This window comes from Balaenoptera ricei, unplaced genomic scaffold (genome assembly GCF_028023285.1).
Source record: "Balaenoptera ricei isolate mBalRic1 unplaced genomic scaffold, mBalRic1.hap2 scaffold_836, whole genome shotgun sequence".
NCBI classification, from domain to species: Eukaryota; Metazoa; Chordata; class Mammalia; order Artiodactyla; family Balaenopteridae; genus Balaenoptera; species Balaenoptera ricei.
This window is the reverse complement of record NW_026778024.1, coordinates 1-20,620: the sequence shown is the minus strand read 5'-3', so window position 1 is coordinate 20,620 and position 20,620 is coordinate 1. Positions and strand designations below refer to the sequence as shown.

Here is a 20,620-nt window from a genome sequence, read left to right as displayed (position 1 = left end):
TTGAGTCCAGTTCTCTGAGCAAGGAGTAGGTCTTGTCTATTACATATTGGGTTTATGGAACGGTATCTGAGCTAATTTGAAACCCTTGTTTTATGTATCACCCCACCTCACCTTTCCCGTTAAGCAGCCATAGTGTGTTTTCTGCATGTGTGACTCCTTTTGTTTTGTAATTCAGTTCAAGTGTAACGGTTTTTACATTCCCTCTATCAGTGATACCTTATGAGAAGTGTCCTTTTCTGTGTGACTTATTTCACTTAGAATCGTCGTACCTAAATCCACTCATCATGCTGCTACTAGCCTTATGACATTGATTTCATGGCTGAGTGATATTCCATTGTACATAAGGACCACAACTCCTTTATCCATTTTTCTCTTTCCTGGGATATTGAAGGTGGAATGAAGTGGAGGTCCTTGTCAAGAGAGCAGCCCTAAACTTTGGGGTGCTTGTGTCTCGCTGATTTTTAATTTTCCCAATGTATACCCCCATGAGTGGAAGTGCCCTATGCTCTCTAAGCTGTGTTTTTTAGATGTTTCAGGACACACCGTACTCTTCTCCAGAGTGGCTGTTGGCAATTTACATCCCTCCCATCAGTGTAGCAAGGCTCCCATTTCTCCATGGCCTGTCCTGCATTTCTGGTTTTGACACTTTTTTCAGCATGGCCCTTTTAACCGATGGGAAGCGAGACTTCTTTGTAGCGCTGATTTGCCTTTCCAGGTTGCTTGGTTGGCCAAAAAGGGCGTATGCGTTTTTTCCTGAATATATTCAGGAAAAAACGCATACGCCCTTTTTGGCCAAGGGCATCATTGTCAACGTTTTGCCGCTTTTCATGTGCTTTAAAGGCGATTCGAATCTACCTCCTGAAATCTGTTTCCTGCAATTCTGCCTTGATTTCAAATCCTCTTCTTTGCCTTCCCTCAATATATTTGTGGACGAGAGTTATCATTTATAACTCTGCAGGTTTGTGAATTGCAGTGCCCTGAAGCTCCATTTTACAACTCGCTTTTTAGGGAGCTGGCCGCCAAAGTGCAGGATGGCTTCAGGCCCTGTTCTTGTTCCGGGTGGCAGGCTGAGCCTGTGGTTAATTCTTCTTCCTGATGGGAAAATAGAGTGACCTGTGCCTGTCCCTACACCAAGAGCTAGTCTCTCATTGGTTCCAAGTCTTCCCGTTCATCCTCAGGACAAATTGCAACCTGTACGGAACAGGAGGTTAAAGGTGCTGATGCTCCAAGTAGGGAGATTGCTAGTAAAGTGGCTGGAATGGCGAACCCGAGCACAAGGAGATGAGAAATGAGGTGCGTTTTAGAAAACTTTCCCCATCACACGGTGTACCATCTTCTGGGTTTCTCATGCATGTTTTCGATGTAGGAAGATGCCCTTGAACCTGGAGATTTGGGACCCATGCGATGGGTACCACGCAGTATTACTTTAAAGGCTCTGCGTTTGCTCACCCAACCTCACCAAACCTCTCAGCCCCAAGAGTGTCCACCCTTATGTCTCATCCAGCTGTGGGTCTAGATATGGTCAATCCAGGTTGCATCACAGCCCCTGAACGCATTGTGTAAGAATTTCTCTCTCTTTCACTGTCTTTGTTTCATGGGTTTTTCAAAGTAACTTATTTTTATAATGGGGTTTAGCTGCTTTTCACTGCTGTGTTTATGCCGCTTTACACCCACTTGACACACTAACAGAGAGATATCAATACATAGGTTTTAAGATTATTACTAGTCAGATATATTCTTGTGCGGTGAATAGGGCGTGTTGAGTCCAGTTCTCTGAGCAAGGAGTAGGTCTTGTCTATTACATATTGGGTTTATGGAACGGTATCTGAGCTAATTTGAAACCCTTGTTTTATGTATCACCCCACCTCACCTTTCCCGTTAAGCAGCCATAGTGTGTTTTCTGCATGTGTGACTCCGTTCTGTTTTGTAATTCAGTTCAAGTGTAACGGTTTTTACATTCCCTCTATCAGTGATACCTTATGAGAAGTGTCCTTTTCTGTGTGACTTATTTCACTTAGAATCGTCGTACCTAAATCCACTCATCATGCTGCTACTAGCCTTATGACATTGATTTCATGGCTGAGTGATAATCCATTGTACATAAGGACCACAACTCCTTTATCCATTTTTCTCTTTCCTGGGATATTGAAGGTGGAATGAAGTGGAGGTCCTTGTCAAGAGAGCAGCCCTAAACTTTGGGGTGCTTGTGTCTTGCTGATTTTTAATTTTCCCAATGTATACCCCCATGAGTGGAAGTGCCCTATGCTCTCTAAGCTGTGTTTTTTAGATGTTTCAGGACACACCGTACTCTTCTCCAGAGTGGCTGTTGGCAATTTACATCCCTCCCATCAGTGTAGCAAGGCTCCCATTTCTCCATGGCCTGTCCTGCATTTCTGGTTTTGACACTTTTTTCAGCATGGCCCTTTTAACCGATGGGAAGCGAGACTTCTTTGTAGCGCTGATTTGCCTTTCCAGGTTGCTTGGTTGGCCAAAAAGGGCGTATGCGTTTTTTCTTGAATATATTCAGGAAAAAACGCATACGCCCTTTTTGGCCAAGGGCATCATTGTCAACGTTTTGCCGCTTTTCATGTGCTTTAAAGGCGATTCGAATGTACCTCCTGAAATCTGTTTCCTGCAATTCTGCCTTGATTTCAAATCCTCTTCTTTGCCTTCCCTCAATATATTTGTGGACGAGAGTTATCATTTATAACTCTGCAGGTTTGTGAATTGCAGTGCCCTGAAGCTCCAATTTACAACTCGCCTTTTTGGGAGATGGCCGCAAAAGCGCAGGGTGGCTTCAGGCCCTGTTCTGGTTCCGGGGGGCAGGCTGAGCCTGTGGTTAATTCTTCTTCCTGATGGGAAAATAGAGTGACCTGTGCCTGTCCCTACACCAGGAGCTAGTCTCTCATTGGTGCCAAGTCTTCCCGTTCATCCTCAGGACAAATTGCAACCTGTACGGAACAGGAGGTTAAAGGTGCTGATGCTCCAAGTAGGGAGATTGCTAGTAAAGTGGCTGGAATGGCGAACCCGAGCACAAGGAGATGAGAAATGAGGTGCGTTTTAGAAACCTTTCCCCATCACATGGTGTACCATCTTTTTGTTTTCTCATGCATGTTTTCAATGTAGGAAGATGCCCTTGAACCTGGAGATTTGGGACCCATGCAATGGGTACCACGCAGTATTACTTTAAAGGGTCTGCGTTTGCTCACCCAACCTCACCAAACCTCTCAGCCCCAAGAGTGTCCACCCTTATGTCTCATCCAGCTGTGGGTCTAGATATGGTCAATCCAGCTTGCATCACAGCCCCTGAACGCATTGTGTAAGAATTTCTCTCTCTTTCACTGTCTTTGTTTCATGGGTTTTTCAAAGTAACTTATTTTTATAATGGGGTTTAGCTGCTTTTCACTGCTGTGTTTATGCCGCTTTACACCCACTTGACACACTAACAGAGAGATATCAATACATAGGTTTTAAGATTATTACTAGTCAGATATATTCTTGTGCGGTGAATAGGGCGTGTTGAGTCCAGTTCTCTGAGCAAGGAGTAGGTCTTGTCTATTACATATTGGGTTTATGGAACGGTATCTGAGCTAATTTGAAACCCTTGTTTTATGTATCACCCCACCTCACCTTTCCCGTTAAGCAGCCATAGTGTGTTTTCTGCATGTGTGACTCCGTTCTGTTTTGTAATTCAGTTCAAGTGTAACGGTTTTTACATTCCCTCTATCAGTGATACCTTATGAGAAGTGTCCTTTTCTGTGTGACTTATTTCACTTAGAATCGTCGTACCTAAATCCACTCATCATGCTGCTACTAGCCTTATGACATTGATTTCATGGCTGAGTGATATTCCATTGTACATAAGGACCACAACTGCTTTATCCATTTTTCTCTTTCCTGGGATATTGAAGGTGGAATGAAGTGGAGGTCCTTGTCAAGAGAGCAGCCCTAAACTTTGGGGTGCTTGTGTCTTGCTGATTTTTAATTTTCCCAATGTATACCCCCATGAGTGGAAGTGCCCTATGCTCTCTAAGCTGTGTTTTTTAGATGTTTCAGGACACACCGTACTCTTCTCCAGAGTGGCTGTTGGCAATTTACATCCCGCCCATCAGTGTAGCAAGGCTCCCATTTCTCCATGGCCTGTCCTGCATTTCTGGTTTTGACACTTTTTTCAGCATGGCCCTTTTAACCGATGGGAAGCGAGACTTCTTTGTAGCGCTGATTTGCCTTTCCAGGTTGCTTGGTTGGCCAAAAAGGGCGTATGCGTTTTTTCTTGAATATATTCAGGAAAAAACGCATACGCCCTTTTTGGCCAAGGGCATCATTGTCAACGTTTTGCCGCTTTTCATGTGCTTTAAAGGCGATTCGAATCTACCTCCTGAAATCTGTTTCCTGCAATTCTGCCTTGATTTCAACTCCTCTTCTTTGCCTTCCCTCAATATATTTGTGGACGAGAGTTATCATTTATAACTCTGCAGGTTTGTGAATTGCAGTGCCCTGAAGCTCCATTTTACAACTCGCTTTTTAGGGAGCTGGGCGCCAAAGCGCAGGATGGCTTCAGGCCCTGTTCTGGTTCCGGGGGGCAGGCTGAGCCTGTGGTTAATTCTTCTTCCTGATGGGAAAATAGAGTGACCTGTGCCTGTCCCTACACCAAGAGCTAGTCTCTCATTGGTTCCAAGTCTTCCCGTTCATCCTCAGGACAAATTGCAACCTGTACGGAACAGGAGGTTAAAGGTGCTGATGCTCCAAGTAGGGAGATTGCTAGTAAAGTGGCTGGAATGGCGAACCCGAGCACAAGGAGATGAGAAATGAGGTGCGTTTTAGAAACCTTTCCCCATCACACGGTGTACCATCTTCTGGGTTTCTCATGCATGTTTTCGATGTAGCAAGATGCCCTTGAACCTGGAGATTTGGGACCCATGCGATGGGTACCACGCAGTATTACTTTAAAGGCTCTGCGTTTGCTCACCCAACCTCACCAAACCTCTCAGCCCCAAGAGTGTCCACCCTTATGTCTCATCCAGCTGTGGGTCTAGATATGGTCAATCCAGGTTGCATCACAGCCCCTGAACGCATTGTGTAAGAATTTCGCTCTCTTTCACTGTCTTTGTTTCATGGGTTTTTCAAAGTAATTTATTTTTATAATGGGGTTTAGCTGCTTTTCACGGCTGTGTTTATGCCGCTTTACACCCACTTGACACACTAACAGAGAGATATCAATACATAGGTTTTAAGATTATTACTAGTCAGATATATTCTTGTGCGGTGAATAGGGCGTGTTGAGTCCAGTTCTCTGAGCAAGGAGTAGGTCTTGTCTATTACATATTGGGTTTATGGAACGGTATCTGAGCTAATTTGAAACCCTTGTTTTATGTATCACCCCACCTCACCTTTCCCGTTAAGCAGCCATAGTGTGTTTTCTGCATGTGTGACTCTGTTCTGTTTTGTAATTCAGTTCAAGTGTAACGGTTTTTACATTCCCTCTATAAGTGATACAATATGAGAAGTGTCCTTTTCTGTGTGACTTATTTCACTTAGAATCGTCGTACCTAAATCCACTCATCATGCTGCTACTAGCCTTATGACATTGATTTCATGGCTGAGTGATATTCCATTGTATATAAGGACCACAACTCCTTTATCCATTTTTCTCTTTCCCGGGATATTGAAGGTGGAATGAAGTGGAGGTCCTTGTCAAGAGAGCAGCCCTAAACTTTGGGGTGCTTGTGTCTTGCTGATTTTTAATTTTCCCAATGTATATCCCCATGAGTGGAAGTGCCCTATGCTCTCTAAGCTTTGCTTTTTAGACGTTTCAGGACTCACCGTACACTTCTCCAGAGTGGCTGTTGGCAATTTACATCCCGCCCATCAGTGTAGCACGGCTCCCATTTCTCCATGGCCTTTCCTGCATTTCTGGTTTTGACACTTTTTTCAGCATGGCCATTTTGACCAATGGGTAGCGAGACTTCTTTTTAGCGCTGATTTGCCTTTCCAGGTTGCTTGGTTGGCCAAAAAGGGCGTATGCGTTTTTTCCTGAATATATTCAGGAAAAAACGCATACGCCCTTTTTGGCCAAGGGCCTCATTGTCAACGTTTTGCCGCTTTTCATGTGCTTTAAAGGCGATTCGAATCGACCTCCTGAAATTTGTTTCCTGCAATTCTGCCTTGATTTCAAATCCTCTTATTTGCCTTCCCTCAATATATTTGTGGACGAGAGTTATCATTTATAACTCTGCAGGTTTGTGAATTGCAGTGCCCTGAAGCTCCAATTTACAACTCGCCTTTTTGGGAGATGGCCGCAAAAGCGCAGGGTGGCTTCAGGCCCTGTTCTGGTTCCGGGGGGCAGGCTGAGCCTGTGGTTAATTCTTCTTCCTGATGGTAAAATAGAGTGACCTGTGCCTGTCCCTACACCAGGAGCTAGTCTCTCATTGGTGCCAAGTCTTCCCGTTCATCCTCAGGACAAATTGCAACCTGTACGGAACAGGAGGTTAAAGGTGCTGATGCTCCAAGTAGGGAGATTGCTAGTAAAGTGGCTGGAATGGCGAACCCGAGCACAAGGAGATGAGAAATGAGGTGCGTTTTAGAAACCTTTCCCCATCACATGGTGTACCATCTTTTTGTTTTCTCATGCATGTTTTCAATGTAGGAAGATGCCCTTGAACCTGGAGATTTGGGACCCATGCAATGGGTACCACGCAGTATTACTTTAAAGGGTCTGCGTTTGCTCACCCAACCTCACCAAACCTCTCAGCCCCAAGAGTGTCCACCCTTATGTCTCATCCAGCTGTGGGTCTAGATATGGTCAATCCAGCTTGCATCACAGCCCCTGAACGCATTGTGTAAGAATTTCTCTCTCTTTCACTGTCTTTGTTTCATGGGTTTTTCAAAGTAACTTATTTTTATAATGGGGTTTAGCTGCTTTTCACTGCTGTGTTTATGCCGCTTTACACCCACTTGACACACTAACAGAGAGATATCAATACATAGGTTTTAAGATTATTACTAGTCAGATATATTCTTGTGCGGTGAATAGGGCGTGTTGAGTCCAGTTCTCTGAGCAAGGAGTAGGTCTTGTCTATTACATATTGGGTTTATGGAACGGTATCTGAGCTAATTTGAAACCCTTGTTTTATGTATCACCCCACCTCACCTTTCCCGTTAAGCAGCCATAGTGTGTTTTCTGCATGTGTGACTCCGTTCTGTTTTGTAATTCAGTTCAAGTGTAACGGTTTTTACATTCCCTCTATCAGTGATACCTTATGAGAAGTGTCCTTTTCTGTGTGACTTATTTCACTTAGAATCGTCGTACCTAAATCCACTCATCATGCTGCTACTAGCCTTATGACATTGATTTCATGGCTGAGTGATATTCCATTGTACATAAGGACCACAACTCCTTTATCCATTTTTCTCTTTCCTGGGATATTGAAGGTGGAATGAAGTGGAGGTCCTTGTCAAGAGAGCAGCCCTAAACTTTGGGGTGCTTGTGTCTTGCTGATTTTTAATTTTCCCAATGTATACCCCCATGAGTGGAAGTGCCCTATGCTCTCTAAGCTGTGTTTTTTAGATGTTTCAGGACACACCGTACTCTTCTCCAGAGTGGCTGTTGGCAATTTACATCCCGCCCATCAGTGTAGCAAGGCTCCCATTTCTCCATGGCCTGTCCTGCATTTCTGGTTTTGACACTTTTTTCAGCATGGCCCTTTTAACCGATGGGAAGCGAGACTTCTTTGTAGCACTGATTTGCCTTTCCAGGTTGCTTGGTTGGCCAAAAAGGGCGTATGCGTTTTTTCTTGAATATATTCAGGAAAAAACGCATACGCCCTTTTTGGCCAAGGGCATCATTGTCAACGTTTTGCCGCTTTTCATGTGCTTTAAAGGCGATTCGAATCTACCTCCTGAAATCTGTTTCCTGCAATTCTGCCTTGATTTCAAATCCTCTTCTTTGCCTTCCCTCAATATATTTGTGGACGAGAGTTATCATTTATAACTCTGCAGGTTTGTGAATTGCAGTGCCCTGAAGCTCCATTTTACAACTCGCTTTTTAGGGAGCTGGGCGCCAAAGCGCAGGATGGCTTCAGGCCCTGTTCTGGTTCCGGGGGGCAGGCTGAGCCTGTGGTTAATTCTTCTTCCTGATGGGAAAATAGAGTGACCTGTGCCTGTCCCTACACCAGGAGCTAGTCTCTCATTGGTTCCAAGTCTTCCCGTTCATCCTCAGGACAAATTGCAACCTGTACGGAACAGGAGGTTAAAGGTGCTGATGCTCCAAGTAGGGAGATTGCTAGTAAAGTGGCTGGAATGGCGAACCCGAGCACAAGGAGATGAGAAATGAGGTGTGTTTTAGAAACCTTTCCCCATCACACGGTGTACCATCTTCTGGGTTTCTCATGCATGTTTTCGATGTAGGAAGATGCCCTTGAACCTGGAGATTTGGGACCCATGCGATGGGTACCACGCAGTATTACTTTAAAGGCTCTGCGTTTGCTCACCCAACCTCACCAAACCTCTCAGCCCCAAGAGTGTCCACCCTTATGTCTCATCCAGCTGTGGGTCTAGATATGGTCAATCCAGGTTGCATCACAGCCCCTGAACGCATTGTGTAAGAATTTCGCTCTCTTTCACTGTCTTTGTTTCATGGGTTTTTCAAAGTAATTTATTTTTATAATGGGGTTTAGCTGCTTTTCACAGCTGTGTTTATGCCGCTTTACACCCACTTGACACACTAACAGAGAGATATCAATACATAGGTTTTAAGATTATTACTAGTCAGATATATTCTTGTGCGGTGAATAGGGCGTGTTGAGTCCAGTTCTCTGAGCAAGGAGTAGATCTTGTCTATTACATATTGGGTTTATGGAACGGTATCTGAGCTAATTTGAAACCCTTGTTTTATGTATCACCCCACCTCACCTTTCCCGTTAAGCAGCCATAGTGTGTTTTCTGCATGTGTGACTCTGTTCTGTTTTGTAATTCAGTTCAAGTGTAACGGTTTTTACATTCCCTCTATAAGTGATACAATATGAGAAGTGTCCTTTTCTGTGTGACTTATTTCACTTAGAATCGTCGTACCTAAATCCACTCATCATGCTGCTACTAGCCTTATGACATTGATTTCATGGCTGAGTGATATTCCATTGTATATAAGGACCACAACTCCTTTATCCATTTTTCTCTTTCCTGGGATATTGAAGGTGGAATGAAGTGGAGGTCCTTGTCAAGAGAGCAGCCCTAAACTTTGGGGTGCTTGTGTCTTGCTGATTTTTAATTTTCCCAATGTATATCCCCATGAGTGGAAGTGCGCTATGCTCTCTAAGCTTTGCTTTTTAGACGTTTCAGGACTCACCGTACACTTCTCCAGAGTGGCTGTTGGCAATTTACATCCCGCCCATCAGTGTAGCACGGCTCCCATTTCTCCATGGCCTTTCCTGCATTTCTGGTTTTGACACTTTTTTCAGCATGGCCATTTTGACCAATGGGTAGCGAGACTTCTTTTTAGCGCTGATTTGCCTTTCCAGGTTGCTTGGTTGGCCAAAAAGGGCGTATGCGTTTTTTCTTGAATATATTCAGGAAAAAACGCATACGCCCTTTTTGGCCAAGGGCCTCATTGTCAACGTTTTGCCGCTTTTCATGTGCTTTAAAGGCGATTCGAATCGACCTCCTGAAATTTGTTTCCTGTAATTCTGCCTTGATTTCAAATCCTCTTCTTTGCCTTCCCTCAATATATTTGTGGACGAGAGTTATCATTTATAACTCTGCAGGTTTGTGAATTGCAGTGCCCTGAAGCTCCATTTTACAACTCGCCTTTTTGGGAGATGGCCGCAAAAGCGCAGGGTGGCTTCAGGCCCTGTTCTGGTTCCGGGGGGCAGGCTGAGCCTGTGGTTAATTCTTCTTCCTGATGGGAAAATAGAGTGACCTGTGCCTGTCCCTACACCAGGAGCTAGTCTCTCATTGGTGCCAAGTCTTCCCGTTCATCCTCAGGACAAATTGCAACCTGTACGGAACAGGAGGTTAAAGGTGCTGATGCTCCAAGTAGGGAGATTGCTAGTAAAGTGGCTGGAATGGCGAACCCGAGCACAAGGAGATGAGAAATGAGGTGCGTTTTAGAAACCTTTCCCCATCACATGGTGTACCATCTTTTTGTTTTCTCATGCATGTTTTCAATGTAGGAAGATGCCCTTGAACCTGGAGATTTGGGACCCATGCAATGGGTACCACGCAGTATTACTTTAAAGGGTCTGCGTTTGCTCACCCAACCTCACCAAACCTCTCAGCCCCAAGAGTGTCCACCCTTATGTCTCATCCAGCTGTGGGTCTAGATATGGTCAATCCAGCTTGCATCACAGCCCCTGAACGCATTGTGTAAGAATTTCTCTCTCTTTCACTGTCTTTGTTTCATGGGTTTTTCAAAGTAACTTATTTTTATAATGGGGTTTAGCTGCTTTTCACTGCTGTGTTTATGCCGCTTTACACCCACTTGACACACTAACAGAGAGATATCAATACATAGGTTTTAAGATTATTACTAGTCAGATATATTCTTGTGCGGTGAATAGGGCGTGTTGAGTCCATTTCTCTGAGCAAGGAGTAGGTCTTGTCTATTACATATTGGGTTTATGGAACGGTATCTGAGCTAATTTGAAACCCTTGTTTTATGTATCACCCCACCTCACCTTTCCCGTTAAGCAGCCATAGTGTGTTTTCTGCATGTGTGACTCCGTTCTGTTTTGTAATTCAGTTCAAGTGTAACGGTTTTTACATTCCCTCTATAAGTGATACATTATGAGAAGTGTCCTTTTCTGTGTGACTTATTTCACTTAGAATCGTCGTACCTATATCCACTCATCATGCTGCTACTAGCCTTATGACATTGATTTCATGGCTGAGTGATATTCCATTGTATATAAGGACCACAACTCCTTTATCCATTTTTCTCTTTCCTGGGATATTGAAGGTGGAATGAAGTGGAGGTCCTTGTCAAGAGAGCAGCCCTAAACTTTGGGGTGCTTGTGTCTTGCTGATTTTTAATTTTCCCAATGTATACCCCCATGAGTGGAAGTGCCCTATGCTCTCTAAGCTTTGCTTTTTAGACGTTTCAGAACTCACCGTACACTTCTCCAGAGTGGCTGTTGGCAATTTACATCCCGCCCATCAGTGTAGCACGGCTCCCATTTCTCCATGGCCTTTCCTGCATTTCTGGTTTTGACACTTTTTTCAGCATGGCCATTTTGACCAATGGGTAGCGAGACTTCTTTTTAGCGCAGATTTGCCTTTCCAGGTTGCTTGGTTGGCCAAAAAGGGCGTATGCGTTTTTTCCTGAATATATTCAGGAAAAAACGCATACGCCCTTTTTGGCCAAGGGCATCATTGTCAACGTTTTGCCGCTTTTCATGTGCTTTAAAGGCGATTCGAATCTACCTCCTGAAATCTGTTTCCTGCAATTCTGCCTTGATTTCAAATCCTCTTCTTTGCCTTCCCTCAATATATTTGTGGACGAGAGTTATCATTTATAACTCTGCAGGTTTGTGAATTGCAGTGCCCTGAAGCTCCATTTTACAACTCGCCTTTTTGGGAGATGGCCGCAAAAGCGCAGGGTGTCTTCAGGCCCTGTTCGGGTTCCGGGGGGCAGGCTGAGCGTGTGGTTAATTCTTCTTCCTGATGGGAAAATAGAGTGACCTGTGCCTGTCCCTACACCAGGAGCTAGTCTCTCATTGGTTCCAAGTGTTCCCGTTCATCCTCAGGACAAACTGCAACCTGTACGGAACAGGAGGTTAAAGGTGCTGATGCTCCAAGTAGGGAGATTGCTAGTAAAGTGGCTGGAATGGCGAACCCGAGCACAAGGAGATGAGAAATGAGTTGCGTTCTAGAAACCTTTCCCCATCACATGGTGTACCATCTTTTTGTTTTCTCATGCATGTTTTCGATGTAGGAAGATGCCCTTGAACGTGGAGATTTGCGACCCATGCGATGGGTACCACGCAGTATTACTGTAAAGGGTCTGCGTTTGCTCACCCAACCTCACCAAACCTCTCAGCCCCAAGAGTGTCCACCCTTATGTCTCATCCAGCTGTGGATCTAGATATGGTCAATCCAGGTTGCATCACAGCCCCTGAACGCATTGTGTAAGAATTTCTCTCTCTTTCACTGTCTTTGTTTCATGGGTTTTTCGAAGCAATTTATTTTTATAATGGGGTTTAGCTGCTTTTCACTGCTGTATTTATGCCGCTTTACACCCAGTTGACACACTAATAGAGAGATATCAATACATAGGTTTTAAGATTATTACTAGTCAGATATATTCTTGTGCGGTGAATAGGGCGTGTTGAGTCCAGTTCTCTGAGCAAGGAGTAGGTCTTGTCTATTACATATTGGGTTTATGGAACGGTATCTGAGCTAATTTGAAACCCTTGTTTTATGTATCACCCCACCTCACCTTTCCCTTTAAGCAGCCATAGTGTGTTTTCTGCATGTGTGACTCTGTTCTGTTTTGTAATTCAGTTCAAGTGTAACGGTTTTTTCATTCCCTCTATAAGTGATACCTTATGAGAAGTGTCCTTTTCTGTGTGACTTATTTCACTTAGAATCGTCGTACCTAAATCCACTCATCATGCTGCTACTAGCCTTATGACATTGATTTCATGGCTGAGTGATATTCCATTGTACATAAGGACCACAACTTCTTTATCCATTTTTCTCTTTCCTGGGATATTGAAGGTGGAATGAAGTGGAGGTCCTTGTCAACAGAGCAGCCCTAAACTTTGGGGTGCTTGTGTCTTGCTGATTTTTCATTTTCCCAATTTATACCCCCATGAGTGGAAGTGCCCTATGCTCTCTAAGCTGTGATTTTTAGATGTTTCAGGACACACCGTACACTTCTCCAGAGTGGCTGTTGGCAATTTACATCCCGCCCATCAGTGTAGCAAGGCTCCCATTTCTCCATGGCCTGTTCTGCATTTCTGGTTTTGACAGTTTTTTCCGCATGGCCCTTTTGACCGATGGGAAGCGAGACTTCTTTGTAGTGCTGATTTGCCTTTCCAGGTTGCTTGGTTGGCCGAAAAGGGCGTATGCGTTTTTTCCTGAATATATTCAGGAAAAAACGCATATGCCCTTTTTGGCCAAGGGCATCATTGTCGACTTTTTGCCGCTTTTCATGTGCTTTAAAGGCGATTCGAATCGACCTCCTGAAATCTGTTTCCTGCAATTCTGCCTTGCTTTCAGATCCTCTTCGTTGCCTTCCCTCAATATATTTGTGGACGAGAGTTATCATTTATAACTCTGCAGGTTTGTGAATTGCAGTGCCCCTGAGCTCCATTTTTCAACTCGCTTTTTTGGAAGCTGGCCACAAAAGCGCAGGATTGCCTCAGGCCCTATTCTGCTTCCGGGTGGCAGGCTGAGCCTGTGGTTAATTCTTCTTCCTGATGGGAAAATAGAGTGACCTGTGCCTGTCCCAACACCTAGAGCTAGTCTCTCATTGGCTCCCCCTCTTCCCGTTCATCCTCAGGACAAATTGCAAGCTGTATGGAACGGGAGGTTAAAGGTGCTGATTCTCCAAGGAGGGAGATTGCTAGTAAAGCGGCTGGAATGGCGAACCCGAACACAAGGAGATGAAAAATGAGGTGCGTTTTAGAAACCTTTCCCGATCACACGGTGTACCACCTTCTGGGTTTCTCATGCATGTTTTCGAGGTAGGAAGATGCCCTTGAACCTGGAGATTTGGGACCCATGGGATGGGTAACAGGCAGTATTACTTTAAAGGCTCTGCGTTTGCTCCCCCAACCTCACCAAACCTCTCAGCCCCGAGAATGTCCACCCTTATGTCTCCTCCAGCTGTGGGTCTAGATATGGTCAATCCAGGTTGCATCACAGCCCCTGAACGAATTTTGTAAGAAATTCTCTCTCTTTCACTGTCTTTGTTTCACGGGTTTTTAAAATTAATTTATTTTTATAATGGGGTTTAGCTGTTTTTCACGGCTGTGTTTATGCGGTTTTACAGCCACTTGACTCACTTCCAGAGAGATATCAATACATAGGTTTTAAGATTCTTACTAGTCAGATATATTCTTGTGCGGTGAATAGGGGGTGTTGAGTCCAGTTCACTGAGCAAGGAGTAGGTCTTTCTATTACATATTGGGTTTATGGAACGGTATCTGAGCTCATTTGAAACTCTTGTTTTATGCATCACCCCACCCCACCTTTCCCGTTAAGCAGCCATAGTGTGTTTTCTAAACGTGTGACTCTGTTCTGTTTTGTAATTCAGTTCAAGTGTAGCGGTTTTTACATTCCCTCTATAAGTGATAGCTTATGATAAGTGTCTTTTTCTGTGTGACTTATTTCACTTAGAATCGTCGTAGCTAAAGCCACTCATCATGCTGCTACTAGCCTTATGACATTGATTTCATGGCTGAGTGATATTCCATTGTACATAAGGACCACCACTTCTTTATCCATTTTTCTCTTTCCTGGGATATTTAAGGTGTCACGAAGTGGAGGTTCTTGTCAACAGAGCAGCCCCAAACTTTGGGGTGCCTGTGTCTTGCTGATTTTTAGTTTTCCCAATTTATACGCCCATGAGTGGAAGTGCCCTATGCGCTCTAAGCTGTGTTTTTTCGATGTTTCAGGACACACCGTACACTTCTCCAGAGTGGCTGTTGGCAATTTACATCCCGCCCATCAGCATAGCAAGGCTCCCATTTCTCCATGGCCTGTTCTGCATTTCTGGTTTTGACACTTTTTTCCGCATGGCCCTTTTGACCGATGGGAAGCGAGACTTCTTTGTAGCGCTGATTTGCCTTTCCAGGTTGCTTGGTTGGCCAAAAAGGGCGTATGCGTTTTTTCCTGAATATATTCAGGAAAAAACGCATACGCCCTTTTTGGCCAAGGGCATCATTGTCGACGTTTTGCTGCTTTTCATGTGCTTTAAAGGCGATTCGAATCGACCTCCTGAAATCTGTTTCCTGCAATTCTGCCTTGCTTTCAGATCCTCTTCGTTGCCTTCCCTCAATATATTTGTGGACGAGAGTTATCATTTATAACTCTGCAGGTTTGTGAATTGCAGTGCCCCTGAGCTCCATTTTTCAACTCGCTTTTTTGGGAGCTGGCCACAAAAGCGCAGGATTGCCTCAGGCCCTATTCTGCTTCCCGGCGGCAGGCTGAGCCTGTGGTTAATTCTTCTTCCTGATGGGAAAATAGAGTGACCTGTGCCTGTCCCAACACCTAGAGCTAGTCTCTCATTGGCTCCCCCTCTTCCCGTTCATCCTCAGGACAAATTGCAAGCTGTATGGAACGGGAGGTTAAAGGTGCTGATTCTCCAAGGAGGGAGATTGCTAGTAAAGCGGCTGGAATGGCGAACCCGAGCACAAGGAGATGAAAAATGAGGTGCGTTTTAGAAACCTTTCCCGATCACACGGTGTACCACCTTCTGGGTTTCTCATGCATGTTTTCGAGGTAGGAAGATGCCCTTGAACCTGGAGATTTGGGACCCATGGGATGGGTAACAGGCAGTATTACTTTAAAGGCTCTGTGTTTGCTCCCCCAACCTCACCAAACCTCTCAGCCCCGAGAATGTCCACCCTTATGTCTCCTCCAGCTGTGGGTCTAGATATGGTCAATCCAGGTTGCATCACAGCCCCTGAACGAATTTTGTAAGAATTTCTCTCTCTTTCACTGTCTTTGTTTCACGGGTTTTTAAAAGGAATTTATTTTTATAATGGGGTTTAGCTGCTTTTCACGGCTGTGTTTCTGCCGCTTTACACCCACTTGACTCACTTCCAGAGAGATATCAATACATAGGTTTTAAGATTCTTACTAGTCAGATATATTCTTGTGCGGTGAATAGGGGGTGTTGAGTCCAGTTCACTGAGCAAGGAGTAGGTCTTTCTATTACATATTGGGTTTATGAAACGGTATCTGAGCTCATTTGAAACCCTTGTTTTATGCATCACCCCACCCCACCTTTCCCGTTAAGCAGCCATAGTGTGTTTTGTAAACGTGTTACTCTGTTCTGTTTTGTAATTCAGTTCAAGTGTAGCGGTTTTTACATTCCCTCTATAAGTGATAGCTTATAATAAGTGTGTTTTTCTGTGTGACTTATTTCACTTAGAATCGTCGAAGCTAAAGCCACTCATCATGCTGCTACTAGCCTTATGACATTGATTTCATGGCTGAGTGATATTCCATTGTACATAAGGACCACCACTTCTTTATCCATTTTTCTCTTTCCTGGGATATTTAAGGTATCACGAAGTGGAGGTTCTTGTCAACAAAGCAGCCCCAAACTTTGGGGTGCCTGTGTCTTGCTGATTTTTAGTTTTCCCAATTTATACGCCCATGAGTGGAAGTGCCCTATGCGCTCTAAGCTGTGTTTTTTCGATGTTTCAGGACACACCGTACACTTCTCCACAGTGGCTGTTGGCAATTTACATCCCGCCCATCAGCATAGCAAGGCTCCCATTTCTCCATGGCCTGTTCTGCATTTCTGGTTTTGACACTTTTTTCCGCATGGCCCTTTTGACCGATGGGAAGCGAGACTTCTTTGTGGCGCTGATTTGCCTTTCCAGGTTGCTTGGTTGGCCAAAAAGGGCGTGTGCGTTTTTTCCTGTATATATTCAGGAAAAAACGCATACGCCCTTTTTGGCCAAGGGCATCATTGTCAACGTTTTGCCGCTTTTCATGTGCTTTAAAGGCGATTCGAATCGACCTCCTGAAATCTGTTTCCTGCAATTCTGCCTTGCTTTCAGATCCTCTTCGTTGCCTTCCCTCAATATATTTGTGGACGAGAGTTATCATTTATAACTCTGCAGGTTTGTGAATTGCAGTGCCCCTGAGCTCCATTTTTCAACTCGCTTTTTTGGGAGCTGGCCACAAAAGCGCAGGATTGCCTCAGGCCCTATTCTGCTTCCGGGCGGCAGGCTGAGCCTGTGGTTAATTCTTCTTCCTGATGGGAAAATAGAGTGACCTGTGCCTGTCCCAACACCTAGAGCTAGTCTCTCATTGGCTCCCCCTCTTCCCGTTCATCCTCAGGACAAATTGCAAGCTGTACGGAACGGGAGGTTAAAGGTGCTGATTCTCCAAGGAGGGAGATTGCTAGTAAAGCGGCTGGAATGGCGAACCCGAGCACAAGGAGATGAGAAATGAGGTGCGTTTTAGAAACCTTTCCTGATCACACGGTGTACCACCTTCTGGGTTTCTCATGCATGTTTTCGAGGTAGGAAGATGCCCTTGAACCTGGAGATTTGGGACCCATGGGATGGGTAACAGGCAGTATTACTTTAAAGGCTCTGCGTTTGCTCCCCCAACCTCACCAAACCTCTCAGCCCCGAGAGTGTCCACCCTTATGTCTCATCCAGCTGTGGGTCTAGATATGGTCAATCCAGGTTGCATCACAGCCCCTGAACGAATTTTGTAAGAAATTCTCTCTCTTTCACTGTCTTTGTTTCACGGGTTTTTAAAATTAATTTATTTTTATAATGGGGTTTAGCTGTTTTTCACGGCTGTGTTTATGCGGCTTTACAGCCACTTGACTCACTTCCAGAGAGATATCAATACATAGGTTTTAAGATTCTTACTAGTCAGATATATTCTTGTGCGGTGAATAGGGGGTGTTGAGTCCAGTTCACTGAGCAAGGAGTAGGTCTTTCTATTACATATTGGGTTTATGGAACGGTATCTGAGCTCATTTGAAACCCTTGTTTTATGCATCACCCCACCCCACCTTTCCCGTTAAGCAGCCATAGTGTGTTTTCTAAACGTGTGACTCTGTTCTGTTTTGTAATTCAGTTCAAGTGTAGCGGTTTTTACATTCCCTCTATAAGTGATAGCTTATGATAAGTGTCTTTTTCTGTGTGACTTATTTCACTTAGAATCGTCGTAGCTAAAGCACTCATCATGCTGCTACTAGCCTTATGACATTGATTTCATGGCTGAGTGATATTCCATTGTACATAAGGACCACCACTTCTTTATCCATTTTTCTCTTTCCTGGGATATTTAAGGTGTCACGAAGTGGAGGTTCTTGTCAACAGAGCAGCCCCAAACTTTGGGGTGCCTGTGTCTTGCTGATTTTTAGTTTTCCCAATTTATACGCCCATGAGTGGAAGTGCCCTATGCGCTCTAAGCTGTGTTTTTTCGATGTTTCAGGACACACCGTACACTTCTCCAGAGTGGCTGTTGGCAATTTACATCCCGCCCATCAGCATAGCAAGGCTCCCATTTCTCCATGGCCTGTTCTGCATTTCTGGTTTTGACACTTTTATCCGCATGGCCCTTTTGACCGATGGGAAGCGAGACTTCTTTGTAGCGCTGATTTGCCTTTCCAGGTTGCTTGGTTGGCCAAAAAGGGCGTATGCGTTTTTTCCTGAATATATTCAGGAAAAAACGCATACGCCCTTTTTGGCCAAGGGCATCATTGTCGACGTTTTGCTGCTTTTCATGTGCTTTAAAGGCGATTCGAATCGACCTCCTGAAATCTGTTTCCTGCAATTCTGCCTTGCTTTCAGATCCTCTTCGTTGCCTTCCCTCAATATATTTGTGGACGAGAGTTATCATTTATAACTCTGCAGGTTTCTGAATTGCAGTGCCCCTGAGCTCCATTTTTCAACTCGCTTTTTTGGGAGCTGGCCACAAAAGCGCAGGATTGCCTCAGGCCCTATTCTGCTTCCGGGCGGCAGGCTGAGCCTGTGGTTAATTCTTCTTCCTGATGGGAAAATAGAGTGACCTGTGCCTGTCCCAACACCTAGAGCTAGTCTCTCATTGGCTCCCCCTCTTCCCGTTCATCCTCAGGACAAATTGCAAGCTGTACGGAACGGGAGGTTAAAGGTGCTGATTCTCCAAGGAGGGAGATTGCTAGTAAAGCGGCTGGAATGGCGAACCCGAGCACAAGGAGATGAGAAATGAGGTGCGTTTTAGAAACCTTTCCTGATCACACGGTGTACCACCTTCTGGGTTTCTCATGCATGTTTTCGAGGTAGGAAGATGCCCTTGAACCTGGAGATTTGGGACCCATGGGATGGGTAACAGGCAGTATTACTTTAAAGGCTCTGCGTTTGCTCCCCCAACCTCACCAAACCTCTCAGCCCCGAGAGTGTCCACCCTTATGTCTCATCCAGCTGTGGGTCTAGATATGGTCAATCCAGGTTGCATCACAGCCCCTGAACGAATTTTGTAAGAAATTCTCTCTCTTTCACTGTCTTTGTTTCACGGGTTTTTAAAATTAATTTATTTTTATAATGGGGTTTAGCTGTTTTTCACGGCTGTGTTTATGCGGCTTTACAGCCACTTGACTCACTTCCAGAGAGATATCAATACATAGGTTTTAAGATTCTTACTAGTCAGATATATTCTTGTGCGGTGAATAGGGGGTGTTGAGTCCAGTTCACTGAGCAAGGAATAGGTCTTTCTATTACATATTGGGTTTATGGAACGGTATCTGAGCTCATTTGAAACCCTTGTTTTATGCATCACCCCACCCCACCTTTCCCGTTAAGCAGCCATAGTGTGTTTTCTAAACGTGTGACTCTGTTCTGTTTTGTAATTCAGTTCAAGTGTAGCGGTTTTTACATTCCCTCTATAAGTGATAGCTTATGATAAGTGTCTTTTTCTGTGTGACTTATTTCACTTAGAATCGTCGTAGCTAAAGCCACTCATCATGCTGCTACTAGCCTTATGACATTGATTTCATGGCTGAGTGATATTCCATTGTACATAAGGACCACCACTTCTTTATCCATTTTTCTCTTTCCTGGGATATTTAAGGTGTCACGAAGTGGAGGTTCTTGTCAACAGAGCAGCCCCAAACTTTGGGGTGCCTGTGTCTTGCTGATTTTTAGTTTTCCCAATTTATACGCCCATGAGTGGAAGTGCCCTATGCGCTCTAAGCTGTGTTTTTTCGATGTTTCAGGACACACCGTACACTTCTCCACAGTGGCTGTTGGCAATTTACATCCCGACCATCAGCATAGCAAGGCTCCCATTTCTCCATGGCCTGTTCTGCATTTCTGGTTTTGACACTTTTTTCCGCATGGCCCTTTTGACCGATGGGAAGCGAGACTTCTTTGTAGCGCTGATTTGCCTTTCCAGGTTGCTTGGTTGGCCAAAAAGGGCGTATGCGTTTTTTCCTGAATATATTCAGGAAAAAACGCATACGCCCTTTTTGGCCAAGGGAATCATTGTCGACGTTTTGCTGCTTTTCATGTGCTTTAAAGGCGATTCGAATCGACCTCCTGAAATCTGTTTCCTGCAATTCTGCCTTGCTTTCAGATCCTCTTCGTTGCCTTCCCTCAATATATTTGTGGACGAGAGTTATCATTTATAACTCTGCAGGTTTGTGAATTGCAGTGCCCCTGAGCTCCATTTTTCAACTCGCTTTTTTGGGAGCTGGCCACAAAAGCGCAGGATTGCCTCAGGCCCTATTCTGCTTCCGGGCGGCAGGCTGAGCCTGTGGTTAATTCTTCTTCCTGATGGGAAAATAGAGTGACCTGTGCCTGTCCCAACACCTAGAGCTAGTCTCTCATTGGCTCCCCCTCTTCCCGTTCATCCTCAGGACAAATTGCAAGCTGTACGGAACGGGAGGTTAAAGGTGCTGATTCTCCAAGGAGGGAGATTGCTAGTAAAGCGGCTGGAATGGCGA

At 44.7% G+C, this 20,620-nt stretch overlaps 1 long non-coding RNA gene across 1 annotated transcript; it reads left to right on the top strand.

Moving 5' to 3' along the window:
- The first annotated feature begins 15,281 nt into the window (after positions 1 to 15,281).
- LOC132359011 (uncharacterized) lies at positions 15,282 to 18,883 on the top strand. The gene is made up of 3 exons (XR_009500680.1): positions 15,282 to 15,372; positions 17,017 to 17,131; positions 18,775 to 18,883. It is a non-coding gene; the product is annotated as an uncharacterized LOC132359011 (long non-coding RNA).
- The last annotated feature ends 1,737 nt before the right edge of the window (positions 18,884 to 20,620 follow it).